The sequence below is a fragment of the Rhipicephalus sanguineus genome, chromosome 2 (assembly GCF_013339695.2).
Source record: "Rhipicephalus sanguineus isolate Rsan-2018 chromosome 2, BIME_Rsan_1.4, whole genome shotgun sequence".
Classification (NCBI taxonomy): domain Eukaryota; kingdom Metazoa; phylum Arthropoda; class Arachnida; order Ixodida; family Ixodidae; genus Rhipicephalus; species Rhipicephalus sanguineus.
The window spans coordinates 135,606,267-135,627,393 of NC_051177.1; the positions used below are offsets into that span (position 1 = coordinate 135,606,267).

The 21,127-nt window shown below is 47.0% G+C and overlaps 1 long non-coding RNA gene across 1 annotated transcript; it reads left to right on the plus strand.

Annotated features, from left to right (window-relative positions):
• The first annotated feature begins 17,553 nt into the window (after positions 1-17,553).
• On the plus strand, positions 17,554-20,089 carry LOC125757222 (uncharacterized). Its single transcript, XR_007415155.1, has 3 exons — positions 17,554-17,603; positions 17,691-17,834; positions 19,967-20,089. It is a non-coding gene; the product is annotated as an uncharacterized LOC125757222 (long non-coding RNA).
• Positions 20,090-21,127: the final 1,038 nt, after the last annotated feature.

The window sequence follows — 21,127 nt, forward strand, 5'->3', positions numbered from 1 at the left end:
CAGCAGTCGAGCGCCATAACAACTAGACCACCGTGGCGGGGCGTAAGCTTCTTGCTTCAATGTGTTTAACGGTCTCCAGTATCACATCAGCTTCCGTTGTGAAAATGCTTGCGTCGGGTTGGACGCCGGCATTCGAGAAGCATCGACCGGCCATTGTGTAGCACGCATCAGCTTACGAGTTCGAAACATCGATAAAGAATGCAGGAAAATTGTATTTGTGCTGGAGTTCTAGGGAGTACGTACGCATATGTGCAATAGGCGCGTGTTTTTTTAACTTCCTCGAAGGATAAATCACTGTCTATCAGCTACCGCTGCCTTGACGGCACCTGTACAGCGGGTACCATCACAGGTGGTTAAAAGATTGCCACTCCGATTTCCTCGGCGAGACCTCGTATACGTAATGAGTAGGGGTGATCTCAATGCAGAACAGCAATGAAAGAGACAGGAATTGAATAAATTATTTGTAGCACTTCATGTGGCATGTGAACTGTTTGCATTGACCTTTAGGAAATATACGAAAGAAATCTAGCATCTCTGCAAATGAAGGGCCCACTCGTTTGCTTCCACGTAAAGACTTTCTACGCGGCTCGTCCGAGAAGAACCCGTAGAAAGTCGAATACCTAGACAGTGGACGGTGTTCCGCATCTTCAATGCGCTCAGTGTGGCAGACTGGTAAATTATGGCCCCGTAGTGTAGACTTGTGTGTATGACACTTTTGAAGAGATTCATGAGGCATTTGCTATCACGGCGCCATGAAGCACGCGACAAAACCTTTAGAACATTCATAGTTTTCATGCACTTGTTTTTGAGCTTTATTATATGTGGTACTAAGGATAGATTCGCGTCCGGAGTAACACCTAAGAACTAGTGATCTGTTCTTACAGGCAGCGGATGTCCGTGCAGATAAATATCTTCATCAGGTGCAGGCCTCTCTTCGTAGAAAAAAGGACGCAGGTGCTATTTTATGGGTTGAGGCTAAACACATTATCGTCGGCCCATTTCCACACCTTATTAAGAGCAAACTGAAAATGCCCCTCGAATAATGCTAGTTTGCAGGATTTAAATCCAATCTGCACATCATCAGCATAAATTGCATAGAACATATTCCGTGGGATACACAGACGCAAGGAATTCACTTTTAGAATAAAAATCGTACAACTGGGCACACGACCCTGTGATACTCCGGTCTCCTACGTAGGAGCATTCCATGTCCGTGTCGGCAAAACGTTGCCGACACGAACACAGAATCTTCGGTTGGACAGGTAGCTCCCAATAAGGTTTAACATTTTTCCACGTATACCTAATTCCGAGAGGTCCCTCAAAATTCTAAACCACTAGGCAGTATCATAGGATTTTTCTATGTCAAGAAAGACAGAGAGGAAAAACTGATTGTGCATTAAAGCCTCGCGAATTTTTCAATGCGTATGAGAAGGTCTGTTTTGGATCGACCATCTCGAAAACCGCGCTGATGTGAGTCAAGCAATGTTTTTAACTTCAGGAAACGGTTAATCATGTTTTCAAATCGTTTACATAGACAACGTGTTATGGCTATAGGCCTGTAACTTGAAATCAAAGATGGATCATTTCCCTGTTTCAAGATAGGGGCAACAATAGCCTCTTTCCGAGAACCAGGGATTTCACCTAAAAACCATATGGCATTGTATAAGGAAAAGAGCGTTTTGTGTTTTTGTGGAGGTAGGTGTTTGAACATTTCATATGCCACACGGCCAGAGCCTGGGGCAGTTTTTCTGCAGCAGTTTAGGGATGCGTGCAATTCAGCTAGGTGGAAAGGTTCACTGTAGGCGTCGTAATATATGGGAAGCATTCCTTAGCGAACATTAGGCACTTTGAGCGTTTCAATCTATCTATCTATCTATCTATCTATCTATCTATCTATCTATCTATCTATCTATCTATCTATCTATCTATCTATCTATCTATCTATCTATCTATCTATCTATCTATCTATCTATCTATTTGTCTGTCTGTCTGTCTGTGTCTGTCTGTCTGTCTGTCTGGCTGCCTACGTCTGGGTGCTCTCGTGATCGCCTCCTTAACTTGGCGTAGACCAAATTTGGCATGGGAGGGTAAGAGGAATTGACAAGTATGACTGTTGGGTCGTGGCATGAATAGCGGGAATACCCTGTCGCGTACGTCGCCAAACCCTTTCCTCCAGACGCGTGTGGCACATACCCGTTTACCATGGGCGGCGTTGTACGGGTATGCGCCACAGGCGATTGACAGTTTATATCTAGCCAGGAACGCCGAGAACATACATTGGTAATTCAAATGCGAGAGTGTTAAGAACAACCGACATAGGCAGCGTTGACCCGACGAATGCAAAAAATAAAAATTATGATCCCATAAAGAATCGAACTAAGCATTCTGCGTGGCAGTGAGCTATACTTTCTTTATTGTGAGGTATGAAAAAAAAAAGAATAAAACCTCGGCCCGCACCATAATAATATAGCAGGCAATGCCAATGAGAAAAGAAAAATGAACAGGGCAGAGCCAAGTTAAATTTTGGAGGGGAAGGAGAACGGGACCCCAACCCAGAATAGCGGACAAAAAAAAAAAAAAACTGCTGTTCACGTTTACATTGCTTTCTTGCTGCTAACATGTGTCATAGTTTAATCTTCGGTGCTGAATCTTGAAAGTGGTGGCTCTTCAGTCTTGTCTTCGTGGAATCTTCCTTGTCTTGTTTCCTATGGGGCCGGCTGTTGATTTTTGGTTTAACTTCTCGTACTGATTAAGTGCTCTGTAAAGTAATGAAATTTTGATTACTGACCCCCCACCCCCCATCACGGTAGAATGTGACTTGGATTACGTGTCAGCAGTAGATGCGGAGACTATATCTAAGTTGAATTATTCTTGAATTCTTGTTATTACATTACTGATATCTAGTGGTTGAAAGTGTGAGAGAATGGTGCGGCGCTTACATATTCTGTGGTTGACTTGTTAGTGTGGTTAACCTTTCTTCATGAATTTTAGAGATGTAATTTCATGGTTTTAATTGTGAGAAAGAGAATTTTGAAGTGTGACAGATGGTCCTCGATAGTTAGAGGTTGGCATTCGTGAGTAAACATAGTATGTATATATATTTTTGTATATACTTCCATTTTCACAGTTTTGGTTGTTTCTTTTATTTTATTTCTTCTTTTTTCTTTTGCATCAGTCTGTTTTTGTTGTTTTTTGTTTGTTTGTTTTTTCTTTTTTCTCTCTCGATGTTTTTTTTCTTTTGTTTCCTTTTCACTTTTTTGTTTTGTTGTGTTTTATCTTTTCCTCTTTTTCGTTTTTTTGTAACGCAATCCTTTTTCTTTTCTCTTTTCTTTTTTTTTCACTTCTATTTTTTTCTTTTTTTGTGCGTCTTTTTTTTCTTCTTCTACATTCATTTGTCGCTCACTTCCTTTTTTTGTTTTTTTTTGCTTTCTTTCTTTCCCCAAATTCATTTGGCGAATTGCAGTTTGAATGTTCCTGAGCATAGACAACCATTTGAAATAATAATACTTTCGTTTTCTTGAAAAGAATGTTAGAAGTCAGAGGGAGCATTTGCTTTCGGTCAATTTTTTTTCTTTTTTTTTTCTCAATCCAATATAATTTCCTTTCCTTACTGCTCTTCCCCCATTTTTTTTGATATTGGTTTCATGATGAAAAAGTTTTTGTTTTTGTGTTCTGTTATTTATAATTTTCTTTTATTGCCTTTCTAGTCTCCTAAATGTTTTAGGGCTGTATCTATAGTTTGACCTACATTGTTCTTTGTTCGTAAAGGAAGTAGCTCTGATTTACCCACCGGTGGGTCCTGGGGGTCTTATAGAGCTGATTTGCCACCACGTTTTATTCTTATTTTGAACTTCTCCTTGTGCACCGATTGAACAGCGCCAGGAGAGGATTGCCCACCTCGCATCTCCAGGGGGTCATGTTTTCTCCGTGGTTTTTGGTATTTGCAAGATTCCGCATTTGCTCGAGGTTGCCCTGCTCCATTGCACCAAGTACGGCGGTCGGAGGGGCTTTTATGCGCCCACCTTGTATCCAGAGTTAGCTATACTACCACAGAGCCACGCCAGGTCTTCAAACTGCTTTGGAAAAATAGGCTATGCAGGCGTAATGACGGCGCAACGTCAATTATGGCTGCGGTGCTGTATTTCTAATTTTATAAGAAAAAATAAACACTTCGTACAAGTTTTATGCACACGTACGGTACAGGCGTCATATCAGGTTAACGTCTGTGGTTCCAGCGTTGGCTCCGCTTTTGCAGCAGTCTAACAAGCATTACATTTGTATTCAGATGATTGAGCAAGCTATACTGAAGTGTTGGTCGACCCCGGAGGAATATATTAACGAAAATTACGTATGGTATTCATATTGTTAGTGGGTCTAATATACAGCGAAGGAGCAGCAGCGACAACAACAACAGAGTAGAAAGGAAGAGAAGAACGACGTGCAGTACTGGCTGACACTCGCCGTCCAGTGCCTTACTGCCTTACGAATAAAGCTCTCTTACAAACCTCGTAACAGAGTGGTGGAGCTGCGGGGTACGTGAGCACCGAACAACGGAATCGCTACACTTTGACCCCCGTCGGAGTCGTCGCCTTGCGGGACTTCCGCCCGCCTCAGCAGGAGACATGCTACCGGGAACTCAAACACCGAGGTCAGTGGCCCCATCGCAACTCTACAAGGAGCCACCCTGCTTTGCCGGGACTGCCAGTGAGGACGTCGACGAGTGGTTGAAGCAGTACAAAAGGGTGAGCAAACTAAACGGCTGGGACTCAGCAGCTCAGCTGTCACATGTTGTGCTATCTCTCACGAATACTGCGCTCCTGTGGTACGACAACCACGAAGACACGCTCACGACGTGGGAAATATTTGAAGAGGAACTGAAAAAGTGCTTTGGAGATTCAATCACGAAAAAGAAGCGAGCCGAACAGACTCTGTCCCAAAGGGCCCAGCTCCAAGGCGAGACATGTACCATGTATATAGAAGAGATTCTTAAGCTGTGTAGACTCGTGAACCCCAGCATGTCCGAAGAAGATAAGGTGGGGCATCTTCTTAAAGGCATAGCCGAAGATGTGTATCAGTTTCTCATTGCCAAAGAAAATCTGACATCTGTGGGCGAGGTAATGCAACACTGCCGCACGTTCGAAGCACTGAAGATGCGTCGTATTGCACCGAAATTCGGTCGCCTGGCTAATGTACCGACCGTGGCCAGCGTCGAAGCTAGCTCACCATTCGACCTTTCATCAACGATACGGCAGATTGTACGGGAGGAACTGCTCCGCTGCCACGAAATCAGCCGTTTCGGTGGTGACGACTCCCGAGGCAATGAGCCCGGACTACCGCCTATGTCGTGGCAACCATCCGTTAACGCAGCAGACGTGGACAATTACCAAGCCGTGCCACAGTCTGGACCCGCAAGCCGACCTCGTTTCAACAGCGAGCAGCAGCGCCGCAACACTTCTCCGACGCCGCGGTTGCACCCTACGTATGCAGCGACGAGGGTGTACAGAGACCTCGATGATCGGGACGGATATCCAGTGCTTGCTGACCGAACCGAGGGGTTTCAGCAGCATCGCGCATTTCGGCCTCCTCCTCGTGTGTGCTACAGCTGCGGTCTCCCAGGTCACATCTCCAGGTTTTGCGACCGTCGCCGACTATACCGAGAAGAGCTCTCACCAGCATCCTACCAGGCAAATTATCGACACTTCACCCCGTCATGGCCAACACGTCCACCTGCCAGTCGTCGATTCCGTCAAGGTAACTTCCGGAACCCGTCACCAGCTTCTGACCGCAGCTTAACGCCTCCGCCTGCCCCACGTGCTCCGCGATCTCCGTCGCCACGGCGTCGCCTTCCATCACCACATCCGGAAAACTAGGCAGTGCGGCCGATGGGGGTAAGGTCGCCGGATACTGTGCGCTGCCAAACGATATACCTCCGACAGCCTTCATGCTGAAAAACAAAGTTCACGTGTGTGTGGATGGTGTGCCTACTATGGCTCTTGTGGATACTGGCGCAACGATTTCGGTGATGAGCCTTAGTTTCAAAGCTTTACTAGGACAAAAAGTTATGTTTCACTGGAACAATACATCGACGTTTTCTAGCGTTAGTGGTGACACGTTGTGCCCGGTTGGTGTTTGCACTGCTGATGTGTGTTTGTGCGGCAAAATATTGAGTACTGAATTCGCCGTTATTCCTCGATCTACGCACGATATTATTTTAGGCATAGATTTCTTGCGGGAGTGTGGTGCAACTGTTGACTGTCGAAGTGGGGAGTTGTCGGTACACGACGAAGTTATGACCGGACTCATGGAGAGCTCGCCACGCCGCCAAGAGAGTGCTTTTTGTGTAGCTGAGGATGTCGTCGTGCCCGCACAATGTACTGTCCGCGTACCGGTCATTTGCTCTGGCACCGCTCCTGCAACATTTGACGCCGCAACGGAACCCCTTCACTCAGCCTGTATAAAGAAGAATGTTTTGGTGCCGCATTGCATAGTATCAGTAGTTGAAGGACGTTCCGGATTATGGACGATGAACTACACGGCCCAGCCCATACTTCTACCTTCTGGCATGAAGCTCGCGCTCTTCAAGGAAGAAACACCGACTTTCCTGGCTGTACTCGAAGCTGCTGCAGACGAGCCCCTCCATTCATGCCCTTCGGACTCGAAGCTACTTCAGATGGTGGACAAGTCACTCAGCACGAGCGAGCGCCACACGTTACTGGATGTTTTAACCAAGCACGCAGAAGTGTTCGACTTCTCGCAAGACAGTAAGACGTCCCCAATTCCGACGTCTCGAGTCCGCCATCGTATAAATACAGGGTCAGCGCACCCTCTACGACAGAAGCCGTATCGCGTGGCACCCGATGAACGTAAGATAATTGGTGAGCAAGTTAACGAAATGCTGCAGAAGGGAGTAATTCAGGAGTCCGCGAGCCCTTGGGCTGCACCGGTTATTCTCGTCAAAAAGAAAGATGGCAGTTGGCGATTTTGTGTAGATTATCGGCGGCTGAACAGCATTACTAAGAAAGATGTCTACCCGCTTCCGCGTATAGACGATGCGTTGGACTGTCTTCATTCGGCTTCTTACTTTTCTTCTGTCGACCTGAGATCCAGTTATTGGCAAATACCGATGCATAACGAAGACAAAGAAAAAACAGCGTTCGTGACACCAGACGGACTTTTTGAATTCAACGTTATGCCATTCGGCTTGTGTAACGCCCCTGCCACCTTCGAGCGCTTCATGGACACCATTCTGCGAGGTTTAAAATGGGAGATATGCATGTGCTATCTCGACGATGTTATCATCTTTGGTCGTACCTTTGACGAGCACAACGCGCGTCTCGACACTGTCCTCAGCTGCATAAAGAAGGCCTGTCTTGTGCTTAACTCCAAAAAGTGCCATTTCGGTGAACGCCAAGCTTTGGTGTTGGGACATCTCGTGGATAAAGACGGCGTCGGGCCCGACCCTGCAAAAACGGAGGCTGTTGAAGCATTTGAGCCACCTCAGTCTGTGAAAGAACTTCGCAGCTTCTTGGGGTTATGCTCCTACTTCAGGCGATTCATTCCTCGCTTTGCTGACGTCGCTTATCCCTTGACAAGCCTCCTGCACAAGAACGCCCCATTCGAGTGGACGCCCGAGTGTTCTGCTTCCTTTCGACAACTGAAGTTTCTGCTGACGTCGCAGCCGATACTCCGACACTTCAATCCCTCAGCGCCAACGGAGCTCCACACAGACGCGAGTGGTGTAGGTCTTGGTGCTGTTCTTGTTCAGCGCTTAGACAACAAGGAGCATGTCATCGCCTACGCAAGTCGGTCTTTAAGCAAACCCGAGCGTAACTACACGGTTACTGAACAGGAATGCCTCGCTGTTATTTTTGCTGTGCAGCGGTTTCGGTCGTACCTTTACGGGAGAGAGTTTACGATCATCACCGACCATCACTCTCTTTGCTGGCTCGTCAGTCTTCGTGATCCGTCGGGACGCCTTGCACGATGGGCCCTGCGATTGCAAGAGTACAGCTTCACTGTCTCCTACAAGAGCGGGCGACGGCATGCTGATGCCGATTGCCTTTCGAGGATGCCTCTTCGTGCAACGGAATGTGACGCTGACAGTTTTGACCATTTAATTGCAACCGTACATCGAGATTTCCCAGATGTCGCAACCTTCGCAAAAGAACAGCGCGAAGATTCAAGTTTAGAGCCACTTTTCTCTGCCGCTAAACAGTCAACAGCGTGCCATTTTTGTGTTCGAGATGGGTTGCTGTATAAGAAGAATTTCTCCGCGACAGGTGCACAGTTTCTTCTCGTGGTGCCAGAAGCCCTCCGCTCTTCTGTTTTGCGCGTCGTGCACGATGACCCAACTTCAGGACACCTAGGATCCACGCGAACACTCCATCGTGCCAAAGAAAGATTTTACTGGCCTCAAATGCGCAAGACAACGGAGACATACGTAGCCAGCTGTGCCGAGTGCCAAAGTCACAAGAGACCTACTGCTGCCCCAGCCGGTTACCTAAAGCCCGTGGTGCCATCCAGATCACCTTTTGAACAAGTAGGCATCGACCTGATAGGACCATTCCCACGTTCATCCAAAGGCAACCGTTGGATCATAGTATGCGCCGACTACCTGACTCGATTCTGCGAGACGGCGGCGCTACCCTCTGCAACTGCAAACGCAGTGTCACATTTTGTACTGCATTCGATAATACTTCGCCATGGCCCCCCTCGCGTGATCATTAGTGATCGTGGCCGTCAATTCACAGCTGATATTGTTGAAGAACTTCTACGTCTGTGTGCCTCAAACCTGCGACACTCAACGCCCTATCACCCTCAGACCAATGGCTTGACTGAGCGCACGAATAGAACTCTTGTGAACATGATGTCCATGTACGTGAGCTCGGACCACAAGAACTGGGACGAAGTGCTGCCGTTCGTCACGTACGCATATAATACCGCGCAGCATGAGACCACTGGATACAGCCCGTTTTTCCTCCTTTACGCTCGTTCACCGAGGTACACTTTGGACACTATCTTTGCTTTCTGCAGTCATAACGACGCTTGTATCGCGGAAACCCTCTGCCGCGCGGAGGAGGCTCGGCGTCTCGCCCGATTGCGTACGCTAGCTTCACAAGAGCACTACAAATCCCGGTATGATAGTCGACACCGTCAGGTCACCTACAATCCTGGTGACCTAGTGTGGTTATGGACTCCGGTGCGGAAACGTGGACTGAGTCAAAAACTCCTCGCTGACTATGTTGGACCGTTTGTTGTGACAGAGCGCCTTAGTGAGTTGAATTACAGGATCGCACGCCTAACTGCCAGTGGAAGACGGTCATCCAAGACCGAAGTCACGCATATAGCACGCCTGAAGCCCTTTACTCAGCGACCCTCCAACTGACTTCTCGCCCGGAGGGCTTCGTCTGCAAGAGGAGCAATGTTAGTGGGTCTAATATACAGCGAAGGAGCAGCAGCGACAACAACAACAGAGTAGAAAGGAAGAGAAGAACGACGTGCAGTACTGGCTGACACTCGCCGTCCAGTGCCTTACTGCCTTACGAATAAAGCTCTCTTACAAACCTCGTAACGATATCATTGCACCGTAAAGTGCATTTCGTTTCGATAATACTGACGCGTGTGCTCTAACGTGAGTGCTCACGTTACGCCACGCCATAAGTTACCCTTTACACGTCAATCTTGTCGACGTGCCTGGTAAGCCCACTATATTCGCACAACTACAACACGTACAAAAACACGTTGATCCACCTCGTAACGCCTGGCTCCAAGCTATAAAATTCAGCATAAAAGTACGTTTCTCCGTGTGGGAATCACTTCGCATAAAGGCGATTCTCACACGACGTGGGATCTGCCGAAATGTTTTTGCACATTACCGTTCTAGTTTCTGTGCCTGTTTTTTCGGCTCTATATTGTAAGAAATTTTCAGAACAGTGTGTCATGCTGGAAGCTGGAAACACGTGCACCCATAGAGGTCACTCATAAAGTGTGCATCCATAGAGGTCGCCTGGTATTCCAAGGTGCCCTTCTCTGCGTTTACTAAAGCGAGTGAACACGCTTCTCGCATCTTACTTTCTCAAACCTGCTGCAGACCTTAGGCGCTCGTTAAGGCGCTCCGAACTTAGGACCTGTGGCGCCCGTTTCGGGAACATATTACGAGGCAGCATAAATTATAAGAGCTGTAAAATACTTTATAGCATCATCTATGGTTAGTGAGGACATCTCAGCTCACGTCACGTGAGTAAGAATGCACTACTTTTCCCAGTTGGCTCAGTCGTCTTTCCCCCGAGGAAATTGCGGAGAAAGCTGAATTTGTTTCGGCGTACTTAGGATTACCGGGAAATGGTCATTCCCCTACGAGTTTTTAAAGCACTCCATTTAAAATACGGTAAAAGCTTCGGTGGGGAATTGCTAAGATCTATGGCAGAGTATGATTTGTTCGCGACGTTAAAATATGTGGGATCCTTCGTGTTCACGATGCAGGCTCCAGACGAAAAAAAATACACCATTTCCCGCTAAAGGAGTCCATGAGGCGATACGAAGCCCGAGCATTTGCACGATCGCGTTCCGTTGGCGTTCGTTGGGCATGCTACCGACCTTGCGTCGTGGAACGCGAAGAGGAACGCTACGCGCGTCTTGTCTTCCCTCTGGCCTGGCCGTTAATTCTCACAAGGCGAGCGGGGAACGCGCTCGACAGGCGCGCGAGAGGGGGACTGCTTGGAGAGGAGAGAGGGGGAGGGGACGCGCATGCGCTGGCGCTCATCGCGGCGTTGCGCAGGAGAGAATTTCGGAGAGAAAACGAGCTATTGCCTAACAATGCCTTGAATCGGTGCTGGCAAAGTCATGTGTTCACTTGCCTCAGGATTGTTTTAATAGCCAGACTGAGCGCCTACAGGCGGCTGGGTTCCCCTGCTCGAACTTGACTGCTGTGTCCGAAACCCTCCTTCAGAAACTGAAGGAGAAGAAGAGGCCTGGCTCTGCTCGTGCAGAAAAAAAGGCCGGAAGTGGTGCCGTATGTGCACAAAGTTGCACACAATTTAAAAAAAATGTGGCAAATAGGTACAATGTACTATCGGCCGCAAAAGTTTGCGGGATGTGCAGCGCGTGGCGGAGCGACGCAAAACTGCATTGCTGCGTCACCTACCGTGACGCGGCGGGTGTTGAGGCTATGGCCTCGGCGATTAGCGACGACGCGTTTAGACAACGTGCAGTTGCCGGATCTAATCGCGGAGGCCACGGCCGATAGCCTCAACACCAGCCGCGTCACGGTAGGTGACGCAACAATGCAGTTTTCCGTCGCTCCGCCACGCGCGGCAGATCCCGCAAACTTTTGCGGCTGACAGTACCTATAGTTTTTTCAGCGCCGCATAAACTGGCTGGGCTATGCCCTCGCATTTCGGAAACACTTAAAAAACCGACGTGCGGAAAAAAAGCACGTTCGGCCCTACGTCACATGCGCCGTAGGCGTCGTGTACGAAATCCCACTCACTTGGGGCAAGGTTTATATCGGACAAACTGGTCGTTGCGTCAACGATCGAACACGGGAACACGAGCGATCTGTTAAAAATAATTTGACTTTTCATCTGCCTATGCATTGTAGGCAGAAGTGGGAATGCTGGGCAGAAGTGGGAATGCGCTGGTGAGAGAACTAATGGAGGCTTATCACATTAAAAAGAAAGACCGTTAATGTATCAGTGACACTTCTGTTGTTCTGCGCAGTAAGGAAAGACTGTTCTTGGATATTTCGCTATGATGCGAATATGTTTTGGTATCCCGATCCTGATTAGCATTGTCGACTGTCATGTGCACTGCGCCTGCGCGCGCCACTCGGCTGTGTATATGTGTAGGAAGTCGTTCCTGAATAAAGCTTAGTTGCGAGTAGCGCCTGTCCACTACATCAGTGTTCCTTCTTAGTCCTTGTCGATTTTCGCGCTAGCCAATTTTGAAGAATTTCGGCATGTCTAGCTCGCGTTTCAGAGGAAGAGTGGAGAGAGAAAGAGGAGAGGGCGAAAGTGGAGAGGTGAAGCGGAGAGGGTATGTGCATGCGCAGTAAGGGTTGTCACGCCGCGCACACCACCACCACCACCGGTTTGAGCTCCGCTATAAGATGCTTGGCATCTAAAAGAAGTTGCTCAATAAGGCGACCTTGCGCATCGCAGCGAGAACCGCCCCACAGGCCATTGTGTGCGCTGTAATCTCCAAGAACCGAAAATAGCTCCGGGAGTTCCCCCAATAATGATCCGAACTCGAGCTTCTGAAGGTGATAATGTGGTCGTATGAACAATGAAGACATGGGTAATGAGTTTTTCAAAAATTACGGCTCGGAGGGCCACTCTCTCAAGGGCCATTTGGAGCTTCAGATGTTGACATGCCACACTTTGTCAGGTAATATGGCTACACCGCCAGAAGATACGACAGCGTCCTTGCGATCTTTTCGGAAAGTTAAGTGTTGTCGGAGGACGTTTGCCTGCCAAGATGTTGAGTGTGTTTCTTGAACACATAGTACTTTAGGATTAAATTCTCTTAGAAGCTATTCGATGTCGTCTAGGTTTCGCAGTCTTCCTCTCACGTTCAACTGCATGATTTTGTAGATGCTGAAAAGAAGTATGCTGTCTATCTCAAAAGTGGTAGATTAAGACTTGCTTACAGGGGCGCTTGTCAGGCCCTGCAATGGGTTTTTTGTATTTTTTGGAGTGGTCGAGAGAAGCTCGTCGCTCCTTCGACGCTACCTATGCTGCTTCACTTGGACTGGTGTCCAAGAATCTTGCGCTGCACTGGGCGCCAGTTCCAGAGAGTGATGTATACTTCACGTAGACATCGTGTGGAGCGAGGAAGTCTTGGACGCCGCTACGCCGGAGGTCGACCTGCCCTCCTTGGACTCTACAGTGCTGGAGCTTGTAGTGGCCACTGGTGTGGTCAGGTTCAGAGCGGGCAGGGTAGCCTTGGCTGCTTCCACCATGGGTGCGGGTGGCGTATGCCTCGGCACGCTGGGCGTGGTCAGCGGAACCGCGATAGGCCGTTGTGGTGCCGCCCTCTGTCGCACCACTTCGGTAAAAGGCGTTTTGAATGCGAACGACGGTGAAATGCGTTGTCGCGCTTCACGGAACGTGATGTTTTCTTCGACCTTTAGTGTTATTTCTATTTCTTTCCACCAAGCTGGACAAGCTCGGGAGTACACAGGGTGGTCTCCATCGCTGTTCGCACGGTGTGTCTTAAGTGAGTGCAGTCTTCCGCAGATTGGCCCGCTGTTCCGCATTTCGGGCAAGTAAGCTGCCCTCGGCAGCGCTGTGACGCGTGACCAAACCGTTCGCATTTAAAGCAACGTCACAGGTTTGGAATGTATGGTCTACCATTGAGCTTCAGATAGCCGGTTTCTAGTGTGTCAGGTGGGGTAGTCGAAGTGAAAGTGAGTATTAGATGCTTTGTCGCGAATACATTGTTCTTTCGCCTGATTATGATGCGCTGGCCATGTATTATGTCTTGATCTTTCCATCCATCTAGGAGGTCCGCTTCAGTCAGTTCTACTATACCTTCTACGGGCACAACGCCTTTCAGATAGATCGGAAAAATGCCAAAAGCCATACGGTGTGCAAGTTTGTCATAGTGTTCTTTGTGGCAGACTTCAAGAAGAAGATCGCCGCTTCCCATCTTCGTAAGTTTAGACCCTAGGCCAATTGCATCAGTCAACGATTTTGAAATAAGAAATGCTGACATAGTTCGGACTGTTATGGCTTCATGTTTATTGCGCGCAATGTGGAAAGGCCTGCTTCTGTTTCGCAAAAAGTAAAGGTGTATCTTCGGTGCGCCACCTTTTAAGGAAGCGATCAGGCAGTGAGGGTAGAGCGTTTGTGATGAGAAACTTCCAATGTTCGGCGGCGATAGTGGCGACCCTCCACCGAGGCCAACAAGTGTACGCTAGAAGGTTGAATAACACTTGAAGTTGCCAGCGATACATCGCCGCTATCACCAAATCAAACTATCCGGGTTGGGAAACTACACAAGTTTAACCGTCGCCACCTGTGTCGCGTTACTGCCACCATGTACGGGCAGACGCGCAGAAGAAAAAGACAAGAGACGAGCGTTCAAGCCCCAAACCAAGAAAGTCCCCCCCCCCCGTTTATTATCTGTCCTGCTTCTATAGCCTCAGTGGGCGGAGCAGTCACCGGTGAGTTCAGACGCCGCAGCCGTCCAGGAACGCGGGCGTTGCTTGGTCGTATGGCGCAGCACGTCGAGATGCGTCCTGCACGCGTTCCTCGAAGCGCTGGTCGCGTTCGATGCAACGCCACATCTGGCTCTCTCTCTACATCTTTCTCTCTTTTGTTCATCTTCTCTGTCACAGTTTAATTTCCTTTCTGCATTTCTTTCTCTCTAGTTCTCTCTTGCTCATGCTTTGCGCTCTCCCCTCCCTATTTCTCTCCTCCTCATCATCACATATTTCCTCCTCACGCTCACATCTCTTTGCCACCTTCTTGAAACATTGCACTATACAAGGTAGTTGCTGTGCTAGCGTGCTTGGATAGAATTGTTAGGCCGCTTGCCTTCAGATCGAGGGTACGCTGGTTTCAATGCCGCCTCGTGAAATTTTTTTCACAGTTTGTTTATCTCTCTCTCTCTCTGTCTCTCTGTACTCGTTCTCAGGGTTATTCAATCCACACCGTAGCGGTGAGTAGTGGGATATGCCCAAATTCTGTCGCACATACCCGTTCATAATGACGATGCTTTTCCGGCACGGTCACACGCGCCACACACGGTACGCCGAGCTAGAATAGCTTCGCTGTTAATAATATGGCAGTTCATTCTGCATATCTTCGTTCTTTACACATGCTCACTATCACGTGTTGTTCTTCGTAATCGCTTGTTGAAACTCTTCTTGACTGGGAGCTGTCTCTAGAGTGTTGTCGCTCTCCGTGTCCCCGCGGCCTATGAAAGTCAGATTAATTGTTGCGTCATAAAATATATGAGATATGCATGTATATATACAGTGTGTTTAAAAACAAATGTGTCCGAGATTCTCAAAAATCAAGAAAATGCGATATTTGCTCGCTGTCTTTAAAATCGCATTTTCTGTGGCGGGAGGCATCTTAAAGGGAAGCTGAAGCACTTTAAAAAATGACTTTGGAATGTGTAATCATAGTTTGATCCTTGCTGAATTCGAAAACCAATGTAAGAGTTCCCCGAAGTGAACGCAAATGGCATTTCTTGGCAAAAAAACAGCGGCTGCAGCCGCAGGGCTTCTTGAACTGCTGAGCGAAGGCGGTGACGTCAACTTTGTTGTGCCGCGTCATCGGCGCCATCATCTCTGTAAAAGCATGGCCTTCGTGATCTGTTCCACCAACGCGTGCAGCCAGAAGTAGTCACGGAGGCCACGGCTCCGCCAAAACCACGGTGGTAGAAAAAAACAGGTGGCCCATCAAGCGCCGCGAGCGCGTCGCCGTACTGCTCGAGTTGCTCGCGGCCGCCGCTAGTTTCGCGACAAGTTTTTGGGCCGAAAGACGCGCACCGCAAGCTCTCGCTGTGCTGTAAAAACCGGTTTCTCTAGCTAATTGTCTGGCTTTAAACGATTGTTTGTGCTTTTACTAGCTTGTAGTGGCTGTCTGCCAGCTTCGACCGCAAAAATAAGAGCGCCAGGCTTTATGAAGCTTAAATTTTTTAATCGGCGCGAGTAGTCCCGATATCACTGTCACAGTGTGCCGATTGCAATAGACGCGCGCGTATTTATTTTTTTCGAAAGTGTGAAAATTCGTACCAGCGGGTGTACAGAGTAAAAAAAAAGCATTTAGTTTTCACGTCATCGTATGTATGTCGGAGAACTACTTGTTGATAAGTCTCGCTACATAAATGAATCTAAGACCCGCATAGTGCGAAACAAACATAGTAGGCACGTTAAGGAAAATAGATTTCACAAGAATTGCTACAAATACTCATTCTTCCTTTCGACAGCACGTGCCTGGAATTGTCTCCCTGCAAACATTGTAAACGCAGGGACTCGTGATCAGTTTTCTGCACTTGTGTCCGAATATTTTCAACAATAGAGCGTACATCACTGTATCGCTGTATTCTATTGTTCCGTTGACTGCTTGCTGTATGTTGATGTATTGTTACCACTCCTGTCTTGGTCCTGATGTGGACCGACAGTATCTGTAAATAAATAAATAAAATAAAAACTGTAGCTGGCGGTCTTTCCGTGGCATTGCATTTCTCCACAACTGCAGTCGATTTTCGTCTTTCGGCGCGGAGAAAAGACAGCTTTCCTTTGCACGTTTTGTAGCCAGATTTGCAATTTGCAGCGAAGCATTTTCGTCCCATGGTGGCCGCCGCATCAGCGGCACAGATCGAGCCACCCCAGTGAACCACGAATGTCCATGGTACGTAGCGGTATAATCCAAACATCTAGGACGAAAGAAGATGTCTTATTTGCGTCTGAAAGATGTCCAATTTTCGCTTTGCGCAATGTGGACGTCTAAAAGATATACAAAGACTTATTGTAACGGACGTACAATGCACATGTACGCTGTGTGAACGATGGACGCATTTTGGACGTCAGTGACAGACGGTGCACATTTGTGCTTATTTTTCACAAAACGCCGACCTTCAAGGGATTAGAAATAATCAAAGAATGTTTCAACGACACTAGATCGGCGCATCCACTGAAGTCTGGCATTGATTCCTCGCGTTAGCTCGCAGAAACGGATGCAACAAAAGAGAAAGAAAAAGAACGGAATAAATTGGGCGTTTGCTGATGAAAACATCGCTGTCGTCTGCTCCTCAACGCTGCCAAAGGCACGCGCTGCGTGTTCCCCCACCTCTAAGCGGCTCGCGGTTTTTTTCCCCCGTCCCTTTTTGGTTTTCCTTTCTGCGTGGCCTCCGACATTAACCGGCGGTGCACGCGCCTGCCAATCTCGGAGGCCATGCTCCTTGCACCGTGGTTGCGGCTCTGCGCCGCAAGGCGCCGTGTCTGTCGGTACGGTATGAGTTGTGCACACTGTACCATCGGTGCATTTTATTTGTGTTATTTTTGTGATGTTATCTGGCCATCCACGGACGCCCGTTCTAACGGGAGAGTGATATTTGTTGATCCCGGCCCACATCTTGAAGCCTACATTTTAAGTCTCAAAGGCTATGCTTACTTCCGTTTGCAACGCAAAATACGTCATGGCCGCCATGATTTGTACAAAAAATTATTACTTTTGTAAAAACTTAGTACAGTTACTTTTAAATTAAAATGAGCGGCAATATATAGCATAAATTTGTACATAATCTTTCACTATGTTGCGACCATGGTTGTGACACGCGTCGACGTCGTCCCCATCACCGCCATCGCCATCACGTTTTCTTTCGCACATGTACGCACATGGCGCACATGTTTGGACCAGTTGTGGTTTGGTTACAGTGTACTAGTTTGGTCTTGAGGTTTGGTCCTGCCGGGGCCAAAGCTGCCAGCAGCGACGTTAGTCCGCCGCTTTTTATCTGACGTATGGGTACTTACGTTGACCGCTGTTGGGTGTTGTGTGGTAGATGTTCTCTGGCTGTGTCGCGTGCAACAAGAACGGTACGAGAGTTTCTGAACTCCGGTCGCCTCGGCAGTGGGCCATTGGCCAGCAAAGGTACGTACATACGTTCTCTTATGCTTTCCTTTAGTGAATAAGGCCGTTGTGTAATGCGTGAATGAAGGTTTTTGTTTCTTTTCGCAGTCGCGTTTTCCTAAACCCATAGTTCATACCGTGTCGTCTGGCGTGGACGTAGACCACTGTTGGGTGCTGTGTCGCGTACAACAAGAACCGTGGAAGAATTTCTGAACCCTGTCCGCCCCGGCAGTGGGCCATTGGCCAGCAAAGGTACGTTCTCTTATGGTTTCCTGGCGCAGTGATTTATCCACGTCAAGAATAATGGAAGTAGTCATGACGAAATTTCGTTGCCGCGTTAGCTCCCTCAACTTTTACTTACATAGAGCAGGTTTAGCGATTTCCCCACTGTGCCTCTTCTGCAATGAGGAGGAAACAATCGATCATTTCTTTTTATCCTGTCGACGGTTCACGACATTGAGGAAAAAAGTCATAGAACCACCTCTTCGAAAGCTGGGCCTGGAACTATCGGAGTCGGTTATACTTTCTTTTGGGGCCACCACTCTGGGATACAGCCACAGGGATGTTTTCTTCGCCATTGAGGAATTCATTCGACAGCCTCAAAGAATATCTATCTAAGTTCTGCCTGAGTAAATATTTCATTACCAATACTTGAAACATCAATTCAGTATATTAGTTAATAATAGTTTCTACGAACGACACCCTGAAGATAATTTTAGCAAAATTCACCCTCTACTCGGCCAATCCCCTGCATTGGGTATGAGCTAAGCACAGAGGACAACGACAACAACAAGAAGGCCGTTGTGTAATGCGTGAATAAAGGTTTTTGTTTATTTTCGCAGTCGCGTTTTCCTAAACGCACAGGTCTGTATCGCCGTGCATGCCTCGGTGATATCGACACCATTACTTCTGCTTCGTTTCCTTGATGTAATGGTTTGTAGCTGCCAGAGTAGCCATGATAAGCTTAGTTTAGCGTGCCCTTTTGTAGTACTGTGCATTAGTTACCGTTGTTTTTCGTGGTATGTCGCAGCTGTCGTTCTGTTTTTATTTGTTTAGCTGTGTGCGCTTGCTTGTTGTCTCTTTCCCTAGCATGCCAAAGCTTAGTTGGAATAAGCGCCATGCTCAAATCAGTCAATGGCGGAACTGTGCACAAACACGCTATGATTTGTGGACTAACACATCATTTGTCGAGAGAAGAGGGAGCAATGTTTAGGTGACTTTGAGAATTTATTGTACAATCCAGGGCTCGTGCTGCGCTATAATATTTGGCTTGTGTTTTCTCCGGAGCCTCGACTACCTATTGGCAGCGCTTTCTGTCCCTGCTCAAAAAGTGTTGCGGGGGGCCTGTAAGGTAGTGATACCGGCTAGGTGAACTGAGTAGCTCCTACATTGAGAATTAGAAAAGGGGAAAAGTACAGTTTGCCTTCATAGAATGGGGAAATTCTCTTGCAGTTCATTGCAGTCATTGATCCAGTTCCTTAATTCGCTCCTGAATACTGCTTGATCGCATGCTTATTCAAAGGCTGTTACCTAAACAATCTACACGGACCACATCGAGGTCGTGTGCAAGCTAGTATTTGGAAATCTGGATATATATATATATATATATATATATATATATATATATATATATATATATATATATATATATATATATATATATATATTGTCTCGCAGAGAAAACGAGCCCTAAAAGTAATCGTCTGTCCTATATATATATATAATACAGCGTTTGTAGCCGTATTTAGTGCATAACACACCTTTCCTTTCATGTTAGCAGTTTTAATAAAAGCAGCGCTTCATTGTTTGCACCTGATTGGGAACTAATGCATCACACACAAGGCTTAGTCGTGTCCAGTATGAATGTTCTCAAGCTTGCAAGAAATGTTCTCCGTCACCATTTCATGATGATGACACCATACTTGACACCCTTGATGGAAGGCTGTTTGTAGCAGGTTTCAGCTTTGTACTTGACTCTTCACTGCAGTTAATGCCCCGACTAATTTTATCCTGGAGAAAAGACATATTACATTGGGTAATAATTAACTTTCACCTCCTCCAGTTAATTACTTAGGTGTCATGTTTTTTTTAATAATTTAATCTACTTTTCTTGAAGCAGTGCGCCTTCATGTCACATTTTTGGGGGGAAAGACCGACAGTCTCTGCGTATCTTAATGCTTTTTCAATTTACGAGAGTTTTGGGCGCCCTCTCAAAGTCATAGAATTGGGGCTCCATTGATGTGTTTTGCAAGAGAGCCACTTTAAGGCATAAATAGAAAGAGCAATGCGACAAGTTTCTCTGGTTCAAACAGTTTCACGAACTCTCGAGTCCTTTACTGCACCGGCTTTATTTTTTTTTTACCTTCCTTTCTACTTGAATCCAGGCACACAGCGATCGGACTGAGCATATCAAGTAGCCCCTCCTGTGACCCACAAGACCACACTAATTCGGCCGAGGAGCCTGTCTGGACTTATGTTGGGACTGCTGGCAGACAGTTTGTTTTTTCTGGACTTATATTGGGACTGCTGTTGGACAGTTTCTGTTTTTTATGGACTTATGCTGGGACTGCTGGCAGACAGTTTCGGTTTTAGTCTTCAGCTGGTGCACAGTTCTTTTATCATACCGCCTCATTTCTTTTGAGTGTATCTGCGTTCTCTAGTCATTTAGCCTGTGTTCTTACACGTTGAGAGTACTCTTAAGGTTTACAGCATTGCTTTGCTCATATAAACTTTTGTGATACTGCCTTGTTGCTTTCGACTCACTTCATTCTCTTGTCATTTCGCCAGTATTGAAACACTCTTATGATTGTATGTGCAGTAATCTTTCAGGGCAATGCATTGTACTCATTGTGTGTAACAAAACATTGCAATAGCCTGAGAAGAGTATTGCACATTTGATGTGTTATCAGATGTGTTATGTGCTATATACCTAAAAGGAACAATGTGAGGTATGCAGCGTGCTCTCCATAGAAGGCAGTACAATACAACTTCTCTTTTATGCCGAGACACCTACACCTACTTCCAAAATCATAAATACTAAAATTTACAAAATAGTGATTCGCAACAGTTACTTTCATGTTACAACAGTACATATAGCGAGCACTCAAGCGAGCGAAAGGTATTGTGGCCTACAGTCTGTCGAGCGTTCGTTTTTGAGAGCCATAATTAGTGCACCTCACAAGCCGCGAGACGTCATGTGGATGCGAGTTTAAGGAATGAACATCTTTTAATATGTACTGATGGGCTAGTTGGTGAGCCATGATTTTCGAATAGGCAGCGCAGAAAAGGGCAAAAAATACGCACACATAAGACTCAAGCACAAGCGCTGTCAGCGCTTGTGTTTGCGTCTTTTATGTGTGCGTATTTGTTGCCCTTTTGTGTGCTGCCTATTCCAAAAACATCTTTTAAATGTACAGAACATCCAGCCTTAATATCCATACAGCGTTCTGAGAGCGTGATCCGGGTGCATTTTAGATGATGTATAGTACATCCGTGAAATGTCATGTGGAGAATTGTAGATATCCAGAAGATGTACTGAATATCCC